We start from the raw sequence: 13,549 nt of genomic DNA on the forward strand, positions 1-13,549 counted from the left end.
TTTTTTCAACGTTTATTTATTTTTGGGACAGAGAGAGACAGAGCATGAACGGGGAAGGGGCAGAGAGAGAGGGAGACACAGAATCGGAAACAGGCTCCAGGCTCTGAGCCATCAGTCCAGAGCCCGACGCGGGGCTCCAACTCACGGACCGCAAGATCGTGACCTGGCTGAATTCGGACGCTCAACCGACTGCGCCACCCAGGCACCCCACTTCCATGTCTTTTCAGAGCTTGATAGCTTCTTTCTTTTTTTAAATTTTTTTTAACATTTATTTATTTTTGAGACAGCATGAACAGGGGAGGGTCAGAGAAAAAGGAGACACAGAATCTGAAACAGTTTCCAGGCTCTGAGCTGTCAGCACAGAGCCCGACGTGGGGCTCGAACCCACAGACCGCGAGATCATGACCTGAGCCGAAGTCGGACGCTTAACCGACTGAGCCACCCAGGCGCCCCGATAGCTTATTTCTTTACAGTACTTTACAGGAATAATATTCTTTACAGGAATAATATTCCATTGTTAGCTATACCACAGTTTACTTAACCATTCACCTATTGACAGACATCTTGGTTAAATCCCACTGTTGGAAATTATGAATAAAACTGTTCTAAACATCCATGTGTAGGTGTCTGTGTGGATAAAAGTTTTCAGCTGTTTGGATAAATACTAAGGAGCACAATCAATTGTTGGACTGTAGGGGAAGAGTTTTGTAAGAACAACTGAACTGTCTGCAAAGTGGCCGTACCATTTTGCATTGCCGCTATTCTAACAGATGTGTAGTGGTATCTCACTGTTGTCTTATTTTATTATTTTTTAAATGTTTATTTGTGAGAGAGAGACCAGGAGAGGTGTGGGGTGGGTGGTGGGGACAGAGATTCCAAAGCAGGCTCTGTGCTCACAGCAGCAATGTGGGGATTGAACTCATGAACCATGAGATCATGACCTGAGCCAAAGTCAGATGCTCAAGCAAATGAGCCACCCAGGTGCTCCCTCTCTATTGTTTTAATTTGCATTTCCCTTGTGACATATGATGTAGAGCGCATTTTCATATGCTTATTTGCCACCTGTATGTCTTTCTGGTGTGGTGTCTTTTAAGGTCATTGCCCCATTTTTCAATTAGATTGTTCTCTTACTGTTGAGTTTACAGAGTTCTTTGTGTATTTTGATAACAGTCCTTTACAGATGTGTCTTTTGCAAATATTTTCTCCCAGTCTGTGGCTTCTCATTTTGTTCTTTTGATGAGAATGACTTCTTATTTGTTTTTACTCTTTAATATTTGGTTTGAATCATTGGACTCCAAAACTTAACAGTATGGTTTTTTTTTTAATTTTTTTTCAACGTTTATTTATTTTTGGGGGGACAGAGAGAGACAGAGCATGAATGGGGGAGGGGCAGAGAGAGAGGGAGACACAGAATCGGAAACAGGCTCCAGGCTCTGAGCCATCAGCCCAGAGCCTGACGCGGGGCTCGAACTCACGGACCGCGAGATCGTGACCTGGCTGAAGTCGGACGCTTAACCGACTGCGCCACCCAGGCGCCCCAACAGTATGGTTTGAGAAAAAAAAAACCTAAACTTGTTTGAGAATGTGCCCTGGAAAAATCTGGTGTACTTAAGCTTACTTTGTATTTCATAACATTGAAGCTATAGTTGCAACTATGTGCTCATTCCTGGCATAAACACATACTGAATCAAGTGTTGTTTTTCCATTTATTTAATAAACATTTACTTTTTAAACTATACAATTGGTTGCCACTCACCCTAAGACTCCACTCTGGTTCTGCACTGCGAGTGGTGAAGGCATTTATTGTCCTGACCCTTGAATTCCTCTCCCATGACCAGGACCAGCTCACCCAGGAGCTGCAGCAGCATGTGAAGTCAGTGACGGCCCCATATAAGTACCCGAGGAAGGTGACTGAGGGCAGATGGATGGGATCTGGTCCCCGCCAGTGGTTCCTGGGGCTCTGCTGCCCCAAATCCCCTAGCATGGCCATGGAAAAGCTTATGTAGCCAACAGATTGAGCATTTTTCTCTACAGAAAAAGCATTTAACTTAGTGGTTTGGGGAACCAACTTAATCAGATGGAATCTTTATCTTTTGTCAGAAAACCAAAAGGAATCCATGGCTGGCAGGTCAACCTAAAAGAAAAAAATCACACAAGTGCTAGAAATATCCAAGAAGGTTATTTGTAATCTTTAAAAACTGAAAAATAAATTCCAGTAGACGACTGCCACATGTTTTAAAAACATTATTTGTATTAAGAAATACACTCTAAATTGCAGCACAATACACATATAGATACATAACAGATAAAAGCTAATGAACTAATATTTATTCTAACATACAATACATTCTGATAGTTTTTATTCTGCTTCATTTGTTTTCAGTGCCCTGTTCAACCTATGGAAATGTCTAGCTGTTGAGAAATGATTAAATTATTCATGGTATTTAATGTTCTTATAATTTAAAAAGATGATGCAGATCTCTAGTTTGAAACATCAAAATATCACAATATCTTACTAAGAGAAAAACAGCAGGCTGTAAATGAATGTACATAATATCCTATCCATTGAAACACAGTTTGAAAGGATACATATGCCAAAATTTTAACATTTCCTTCTTTTGTAATCATACATTGCTGCATTTTCTGAATGTTTACAATCAGGACCTAAAGCGATTCAGCTAACATTTATTGAGCATTCACTATGGGTGCCAGGCTCTGGACTCAAAGATTTACGAGTTTTATAATTTCATTTAATTCCCTTCAAACTTAAGATGGTGTAACCATCCATTTTATGGAGTGAAAATGGAGGCTCAGAGACTCCCAAGTAAATTGCCTGCAGTTGGGGTTAATAAAACAATGGAGGTGTGTCTCATGTTCGTGAAATACAGCCAGACCAACACTAAACCATCCTACATACCTAGAAAACTGATTGGAGGATTAACACAACAATCTGCACAACCTGAACCACAGAATTCAGCAGGTACACGGCACGGAGAGCTGAACTTGGGGAGCGAGAAGCGGCAAAAGGTAGGGAACCACTTTTGCGGGCAGAGAGAGGATGGAGACTGGGGAGAGGGGGAGAATATGGGGAAAGCACCCCTCCCCAAAAGGAGCTGGAGAGAAAGTGGGAAATTGGAAACAGCCACAGGGACTAAACTAAAAAGGGAGAAAAGAGAAAGGAGAGGGTTTAAATTCCATTAAGACTGGAAACAAGGGGAGCGCAAAGGCTGCAATTACGCAGCTCGATACCTGGCGGTGCTCTGGTGGGAAGGGGAGAATCCCCAGGAAAAGAGTGGGGTCTGGGAGGTTCTCGGGCCACACAGGGAAAAGCGGTGCCACTGCTGGTCCCAGCAGACCCCGGAAGGCAGCCACATTCGCTGGTGCTGGGCCAAGGTTGTTGAGGGTGAAGCCTGGTGCCAGATGTGTGTTGCGATTTTCCTTGGTCCCTGAAATGCTGAGGCTATACTATCTCGCAATCTTTTTTGGGGACGGGATGGCACCTGGCCACAGTCTCGGGGCACCAGCAAGAGCAGGGTCCAGCAAGCGTTACTGGGTGCAGCCGATATTCAGCCATTGCTGATTCGGCCACTGCTCGGTGAGACCCTCCCGCAGAGGGGCAGAGCAGGTCAAAGCCACAGTCCTTCAGAAGTAAGGGGCCGGGGAAAACAGCCACATCTGAGACAAAACTTGGGAGAGAGGTACTGCCTGGGGCCTGGTCACGGAGAGTGGAAAAGCAGGGAGTGGATGAGAGCTGAAGACGGAGGACCGGTGTGCAATTGCTGATCTGGGAGAACAGACTGGGTGGCTGGGTGGCGCCATTTTTCACCACTCCCACTGATGTGCACCACAATAATCCACCCCAGTAGGCTAGCAGCGCCATCTAGTGGAGAGCAGAGCTGTTACACTGAGCCCAGCCCAACTGGGCCAACTTCGACCTTCAAGAACACAAGTTTCACTATCGGCTTAGTTTAGGGACTATAAAGCGCTACATAGACTGACTTTAACAAAGTAATTTCAGTCCTACTACAATCTGTTAGGTCCACCTATTCCATTTTCTTTCATTTTTTTTTCTCTTTTACACTTTTCCTTGAATACAGAAAGAGAAAAAATTCACTTTTATTTTCAATTTTTATTAAAAATATCTTTCTTTAATTTTTATTACTATATTTTTTATTTTGTGTCATTTTTTTCAAATTCTACTTTGCTTCCATCATTTTATTTTAGTCTACTTCAGTGTACTCACCTTTTCAAATTTACAATTTCCTTTTTTCCTTTCTTTTTTCTCTTTTTTGTTTCTTTTCTTTTTCTTGAATGCAGAAAGAGAAAAACTTCATTTTTACTTTCAATTTCCATTAAAAATATTCTTATTTAATTTTCATTACTATATATTTTTGCTTTTATGTAATTTTTTTCAAATTCTATTTTGCTTCCATCATTTTATTTTAGTCTACTACAGTGTATTCACTTTTTTCAAATTTTCAAACGATTTCTTTATTTTTTGTTCTTTTTTCTCTTTTTCATTGCTTTTCTTTTTTCTTAAATACAGAAAATGAAAAAATCATACTTTTAATTTTTATTACAAATATTTTTCTTTAAATTTTTTTCTACTATATTCTTTACTTTTGTGTATATTTTTTCAAATTCTATTTTACCCCCATCATCTCATTTTGGTCGACCTCAGTGGAGTCATTTTTTCAAATTCTCAAATGATTTCTTTTTTTTTTTCTTCCCCCCTTTTTTTCTCTAACCTGTCAAACCACTTTCAACACCCAGACCAAAACACACCTAGGATCTAGCATCATCTATTCAATTTTGTGTGTGTGTGTGAGTTTTTAATTTCTAATTTTAATGCTTTTTTATTTTAATTTTTTTAATTTCAATTTTCCTACCTCATTAATTCCTTTTCTCCCTTCAAAATGACAAAACGAAGGAATTCACCCCAAAAGAAAGAGCAGGAAGAAACGACGGCCAGGGATTTGACCAACAAAGATACAAGCAAGATGTCTGAACCAGAATTTAGAATCACAATAATAAGAATACTAGCTGGAGTCCAAAATAGGTTAGAATTCCATTCTGCAGAGATAAAAGAAGTAAAAAATAATGAGAATGAATTTAAAAATGCTATAACTGAGCTGTAATCATGGATGGATGCCATGGTGGCAAGGATGGACGAGGCAGAACAGAGAATCAGCGACATAGAGGACAAACTTATAGAGAATAACAAAGAAGAAAAAAAGAGGGAGATCAAGGCAAAAGAGCACGATTTAAGAATTGGAGAAATCAGTGACTCATTAAAAAGGAACAACACCAGAATCATAGGGGTCCTAGAAGAGGAAGAGAGAGAAATAGTGGTAGAAGGGTTATGTGAGCAAATCAAGGTGGAAAACATGCCTAACCTGGGGAAAGACACAGACATCAAAATCTAGGAAGCACAGAGGACCCCAATTAGATTCAACAAAAGCCTACCATCAACAAGGCATATCATAGATTCACAAAATACTCAGGAAAGGAGAGAATCATGAAAGCAGCAAGGGAAAAAAGTCCTTAACATACAAGGGAAGGCAGGACAGGTTTGCAGCAGACCTATCCACAGAAACTTGGCAGGCCAGAAAGGAGTGGTGGGATATATTCAGTGTGCTGAATCAGAAAAATATGCAGCCAAGAATTCTTTATCCAGCAAGGCTGTCATTCAAAATAGACGAAGAGATAAAAAGTTTCCCAGACAAAAATTAAAGGAGTTTGTGACCACTAAACTAACCCTGCAAGAAATTGTAAGGGGGACTTTCTGAGGGGAGAGAAGATGGAAATGTGTGTGTGTGTGTGTGTGTGTGTGTGTGTGTACCAAAAGCAGTAAAAGATTAGAAAGGACCAGAGAACACCATCAGAAACTCCACCTCTACAAGCATCATAATGGCAATAAATTCATATCTTTCAGTATTCGCTCTAAATGTCAATGGACTCAATGCTCCAATAAAAAGACATAGGGTAACAGAATGGATAAGAAAACAAGATCCATCTATATGCTGTTTACAAGAGACCCACTTTAGACCTAAAGACACCTTCAGATTGAAAATAAGGGGATGGAGAACCATCTATCATGCTAATGGTCAACAAAAGAAAGCCGGAGAAGCCATAGTTATATCAGACAATCTAGACTTTAAAATAAAGACTGTATCAAGAGATGCAGAAGGGCATTATATCATAATCAAGGGGTCTATCCACCAAGAAGACCTAACAGTTGTAAGTATTTATGCACCAAATGTGGCAGCACCCAAATATTTAAATCAATCACAAACATAAAGAAACTCATTGATAGTAATACCATAATAGTAGGAGACGTCAACACCCCACTCACAGCAATGGACAGATCATCTAATCAAAAAATCAACAGGGAAACAATGGCTTTGAATGACACACTGGACCAGATGGACTTAACAGATACATTCAGAACATTTCATCCTAAAGCAGCAGAAAATACATTATCTCCAGTGCACATGGAACATTCTGCAGAATAGATCACATACCGAGACACAAATCAGCCCTAAGTAAGTACAAAAAGATCAAGATAATACAGTGCATATTTTCAGACCACAACACTATGAAACTTGAAATCAACCACAAGAAAAAATGGTAAAGGCAACAAATACTTGGAGACTGAAGAACATCTTACTAAAGAATGAATGTGCTAACCAAGCAGTTAAAGAGGAAATTAAAAAGTATATGGAAGTCAATGAAAATGATAACACCACAACCCAAAACCTCTGGGACACAGCAAAGGTGGTCATAAGAGGAAAGTATATAGCAATCCAGGTCTTCTGAAAGAAGGAAGAAAGTTCTCAGATACACAACCTAACCTTATACCTTAAGGAGCTGGAAAAAAGAACAGCAAATAAAATCCAAAACCAGCAGAAGACAGGAAATAATAAAGATTAGAGCAGAAATTAATGCTATTGGAAGCAAAAAAAAACAAAAAAAAAAAAAAACAAAAAACAGTAGAACAGATCAATGAAACCAGAAGCTGGTTCTTTGAAAGAATTAACAAAATTGATAAACCACTGGCCAGTTTGATCAAAAAGAAAAAGGAAAGGACCCAAATAAATAAAATCAAGAATGAAAGAGGAGAGATCACAACCAACAAAACAGAAATAAAAACAATAATAAGAGAATATTATGAGCAATTATATGCCAATAAAATGGACAATCTGGAAGAAACGGACAAATTCCTAAAAACGTATACACTACCAAAACTGAAACAGGAAGAAATAGAAAATTTGGACAGACCCGTAACCAGTAAGGAAATTGAATTAGTAATCAAAAATCTGCCAAAAACAAGAGTCCAGGGCCAGATGGCTTTCCACGCGAATTCTACCAAACATTTAAGGAAGAGTTAACACCTATTCTCTTAAAACTGTTCCAAAAAATAGAAATGGAAGGAAAACTTCCAAACTCTTTCTATGAAGCCAGCATTACCTTGATTCCAAAACCAGACAGAGACCACACTAAAAAGGAGAACTATAGACCAATTTCCCTGATGAACATGGATGCAAAAATCCTCAACAAGATATTAGCCAACCAGATCCAACAATACATCAAAAAACTTATTCACCAAAACCAAGCAGGTTTTATACCTGGGATGCAGGGCTGGTTCAATATACGCAAAACAATGGGATTCATCACATCAATAAAAGAAAGGACAAGAACCATATGATCCTCTCAATAGATGCAGAGAAAGCATTTGACAAAATACAGCATCTTTCTTGATAAAAACCCTCAAGAAAGTAGGGATAGAAGGAGCATACCTCGAGATCATAAAAGCCATATATGAATGACCCAACGCTAATATCATCCTCAATGGGGAAAAACTGAGAGCTTTCCCCCTGAGGTCAGGAACAAGACAGGGATGTCCACTCTAGCCACTGTTATTCAACATAGTATTGGAAGTCTTAGCCTCTGCAATCAGACAGCACAAAGAGATAAAAGGCATCCAAATCAGCCAGGAGGAGGTCAAACTTTCACTCTTCACAGATGACATGATACTCTATGTGGAAAACCCAAAAGATTCTACCACAAAACTTCTAGAATGGATTCATGAATTCAGCAAAGTCGCATGATATAAAATCAATGCACAGAAATCGGTTGCATTCCTATACACCAAGAATGAAGCAACAGAGAAATCAAGGAATCGATCCCATTTACAGTTGCACTAAAAAACATAAAATACCTAGGAATAAATCTAACCAAAGAGGTGAAAAATCTATACACTGAAAACTATAGAAAGCTTATAAAAGAAACTGAAGAAGACACAAAAAAATGGAAAAGGATTCCATGCTCCTGGATAGGAAGAACAAATACTGTTAAAATGTCGATACTACCCAAAGCAATCTACATATTCAATGCAATCCCTATCAAAGTAACACCAGCATTCTTCACAGAGCTAGAACAAATAATCCTAAAATTTGTATGGAACCAGAAAAGACCTCAAATAGCCAAAGCGATCTTGAAAAAGAAACCAAAGCAGGAGGCATCACAATCCCCAACTTCAAGCTATACTACAAAGCTGTATTCATCAAGACAGTTATGGTATTGGCACAAGAACAGACACTCAGTTCAATGGAACAGAATAGAGAACCCAGAAATGGACCCACAAATGTATGGCCAACAAATCTTTGACAAAGCAGGAAAGAATATCCAATGGAATAAAGACCGTCTTTTCAGCAAGTGGTGCTGAGAAAACTGGACAGCGACATGCAGAAAAATGAACCTGGACCACTTTCTCACACCATACACAAAAATAAACTCAACGTGGATGAAAGACTTAAGTGTAAGACAGGAAGCCATCAAAATCCTTGAGGAGAAAGCAGGCAAAAACCTCTTTGATCTTGGCTGCAGCAACTTCTTACTCAACATGTCTCTGGAGGTAAGGGAAACAAAAGCAAAAATGAACTACTGGGACCTCATCAAAATAAAAAGCTTCTGCACAGCAAAGGAAACAATCAGCAAAACTAAAAGACAACTGACAGGATGGGAGAAGATATTTGCAAATGACATATCAGATAAAGAGTTAGTATCCAAAATCTATAAAGAACTTATCCAACTCAACACCAAAAAACAAATAATCCAGTGAGGAAATGGGCAAAAGACATGAATAGACACTTCTCCAAGGAAGACATCCAGATGGCCAACCAACACATTAAAAAATCCTCAACATCACTCATCATCAGGGAAATACAAATCAAAACCACAATGAGATATTACCTTACACCTGTCAGAATGGCTAACGTTAACAACTCAGGCAACAACAGATGTTGGTGAGGATGCGGACAAAGAGGATCTCTTTTGCATTGTTGATGGGAATGCAAGCTGGTGCAGCCACTCTGGAAAACAGTACGGAGGTTCCTCAAAAAACTAAAAATAGAACTACCCTATGACCCAGCAATTGCACTACTAGGCATTTGTCCATGGGATACAGGTGTGCTGTTTCAAAGGGACACATGCACCCCCATGTTTATAGCACCACTATCAACAAGAGCCAAAGTATGGAGCCAAATGTCCATCGATGGATGAATGGAAAAGGAAGATGTGGTATATATATACAATGGAGTGTTACTCGGCAATCAAAAAGAATGAAATCTTGCCATTTGCAACTACGTGGATGGAACTGGGGGGTATTATGCTAAGTGAAATCAGTCAGAGAAAGACAAAAATCCTATGACTTCACTCATATGAGGACTTTAAGGGACAAAACAGATGAACATAAGGGAAGGGAAACAAAAATAATATAAAAACAGGAAGGGGGACAAAACCAAGGAGACTCATAAATCTGGAGAACAAACTGAGGGTTACTGGAGGGGTTGTGGAGGGGGGAATGGGCTAAATGGGTAAGGGGCATTAAGGAATCTACTCCTGAAATCATTGCTTCACTATATGCTAACTAATTTGGATGTAAATTTTAAAAAATAAAAAAATTAAAAAAATAAAAGGATGGAGCTGGAACTCAGACTTACATGTATCTAACAACAGAGATCATGCTTCGAGTGTTAGGCTGTACTGCCTCATAGAGAGGAGAACGCAAGATGCATACCAGTTAGTATGGACTAGATGTTATTGTGGGTAATAAATAGCCTCAAAGTCTTAATGGCTTATAATAAGGGAAGTCTCTTCCTTGCTCATGCCACATGTCCACAATGGTCCTCCTGAGACCAGGATAAAAGAGCACCCATCACAGGTAACTCCCAGGTGCCATAAGAGATGGACAGAGAGGTCACCAGACACAGTTGTTCCCAAGTATTGTGTTCGAGGTGGCACAATTAACCCCCACTCACATTTCACTAGTCAGAGCACATCACAGGGCTGTGTCTAACTTTCCAGGAGGACAATGTGGCATGTTTGGTGGAGCCTAGGGATTCTACCACAAGGTACCAGCCTGTCTGGGGGACTGTGCAGGGGCAAAGGAGGGACGTGTGGAATATTGGTAGGAAATGTTAGCAGGACTAAGGATGGGTTCTTCCTCAACTAGGTGGAATTTGTCCCAGAGCTGCCCAAAATCATCACTGGCAAGACTAAGAGAAGTGAACTTTGGAAAAAGGAGTTTGGTCAGATGTAATCAGCAAAACACTCAGAAACCACTGTGTGATCATGGACAATCCCTGGCTGCCTCAGTTTCCCCACAATGGAGAGGATGAGGAGGGAGTGTTGGTCAATGATCTGTAACTGCATCAAGAGTGCCCACATTCCAACATTTTTGTTCTTTTAAATTAATATCAGTTCCTATCCTTCCTCCAAATCCCTGGGTAAGTGCTCAAATGTGGCCTGGGTAAGAGAACACTGACATCAGCAGCCAAGGTGACCCTGTGTTGTGGTTTTATCCTGTGAATGAACTGGCACTAAATGCTGTCCCTGCATAATTCTCTCCAAGTCCCATAAGAGAAGTTTCCAGGGCTAGATTCTCCCTCCTGGTTCCAGGGGCCCTGGGTGACTCCTTATGCCCGTTCAACAACTAGGACACAGAGGTCAGGGGGACACTCCTGTGGCCTCAGGTGTCCGTCTCTGCCTGGCTTGCCCATGCCCTGCTGGAGGTGATGCCAGGGCCAGAGCTAGTGAGGTGTCTGGGGAAGGGAGAAGGGGCCGAGGGCAGCCCAGCATGGTGACGCCACTTGCTTGTAAGACCATGGCTCACTGCTCCATCCACCATCCCATGGATCTGCTGCCTCTGCTGCCTCTGAATGCTGCTGCTGCTTCCCGGCCCCAGCCTGTGCCAGCACAGGTGAGTGAGGGATCTGCCCCTTGGGGACTCATGAGTCCTGTAGGACTCCTCCAGCTCTTTCCCGGGATGCCTAATCCTGCCTTCCTTCCGTGGGTCCCGGGAGCTCTGTTTCACCAGCCCTCCCTTGGGGCCTCCATTCACCCACCCTTCCCAGGGTCCAGGAATAGTATTCTCAGCCTCACCAGGGGCCCAGAGCCCCCACCCCACCACACTTTATCACCTCCTCCTGCCATCTGCAGCTCTCCCAGCTGCTGGCCTGTGATCCTGAGGTGATCCTTCACTCTGTCCATCCTTGGGGACTGAGAAGGCACCACAAGGGCCAGGGGTGGGCAGGGGGGGGGGCACCAGAGGATGAGAGAAAAACGGGCAGAGGGAGCTGAGCCTGAGGGTGGGGAAAGCACATATTGTCTCTTGCTCACCCACCCCAGGAGTCACCCTTGAAGGGCCCCCTCTGCAGCTGCTTACTTCTGAGCTGCACAGACACACATGTGCAGAGGAAGAAACAGACACCTCAAACACAGAGACACACAGGCATGGAACCACCCACAGCCTTCTCTGGGGACTCAGGTATGGGGCTCATGGACAGGCTCACACACAGACCTACACAGCAGAGGAAGAGAGGAAAGAGGGAGAGTGAGCGAGATCTCTCTCTCTCTCTCTCTCTCTCTCTCTCTCTCTCTCTCACACACACACACACACACACACACACACAGATACATACACTCAGGGATACATACATTCAGGGACATGTGCAACACTCCCATGAAGGAAACCCTACACACACTGGGCACACACAGAAACCATACACACACAGTTGTGATCAGAAACACCCAAAGTGACAGCAAATTCACACATACAACCATTACACGCACAGACACGAAACACAGATACACACAGATACTCCCACAGGGACACACGTACCCGAGAGACACAGATAATACATACAGTCACAGACACAGAGATTTGCACAGCAGATATATGCTCATTCAGAGACACAGACACAGATAACACATGCATACAGATAAACACAAGAAGAAAATGTTGAGGGAGCATAAGGCAAGCTGCCAGGCCTCAAACCCCTGTCCCCACCCCCAGGTGGGATATGTGTGATATCCCTTGGGCACTCCTGGCTGCCCAAGAACAAAGCAAAAGGAGAAAAAACAAATGGTTACCTGATAGAGATCATACTCCCGCAGGGCTTGTCTCTATCTATTTACAAATATCTTAGTAAATCACGAGAAAAAGGCAAAGGCAGTAGTAATCTCCAGAAACCTGTGGACTTGGTTTCCTAGAGCCCCAGCATCATCCCTCCATAGTGATGCCATAGGAAACTAAGGCAGAAGGAAATGGCAGATAGAACTAAATTTCCTTATAACCTGCAGCCCATTGACAGATACTTGAGGCCAGCAGAGTGAAACATTTCTCCAGGAACTCCCTCCGTCTTAATGCTAATGCTTTGCGAGAGGGCAAACAACCCTAGTTTGACAATAGCTAGGCCTCCAGTATCCTGGAAGTCTTCTTTAGCATATGAAAGTCTCATTGGAAACTACCTGGACTTGACCTCCCCGCCAGCTCCACAGTATATAACTATTCTCTCCTCATGGTGCCTGGGCAGCTCTTCAGCCAGGGCCACTGGTCCTGTCCCCGTGCTTTAATGAAATCACCTTTTTGCACCAAAGACGACTTCAAGAATTCTTTCCCCACGAACCCCACTGTCACCCCCAAACCTAATCAGAAAACATGAAAACAACCAAATAACTGGAAATTCATGTCCACAATCAATATACCCACAGACACAGAACTCCGACTCAGGTACATGATGAATATTACACACACACACACACACACACACACACACACACACACACACTCCAGGACAGCTCTGGCACTCTAGTGGAGGCCACTACAAGAAGAAGGGGTGCACAGACCCTGGTATGACCTGTCCCATCTAAGTTGTCATGGAAGGGGGTGTTTTCCTGTTTCCAACCCTGTGCTGGGCATGTGCCCCATGTCAGTGACTTACGGAGGGTTGTGCCCAGGCCTGGATTCCAGAGACTGGCCAGGGTAGGGTGGCCACAGGGACAGGGGCACAGGGTAGAGACAGGGTCCACTTAGAGTTGGGGTGTTGCATGGGGCCAGGTCAAGTGAGGGAGACAGTTGAGTCTCTCCAGTCAAAGTGGGCTGTGCCCTCTCCCGCAACAATAAAGCACTGATGGCATCATCAGGACTAGTATATGACAGCATTATCATCACCACAGAGATGAATGACCTGAGGTGCAGAAGCCG

This window comes from Felis catus, chromosome C1 (assembly GCF_018350175.1).
Source record: "Felis catus isolate Fca126 chromosome C1, F.catus_Fca126_mat1.0, whole genome shotgun sequence".
Taxonomy (NCBI): domain Eukaryota; kingdom Metazoa; phylum Chordata; class Mammalia; order Carnivora; family Felidae; genus Felis; species Felis catus.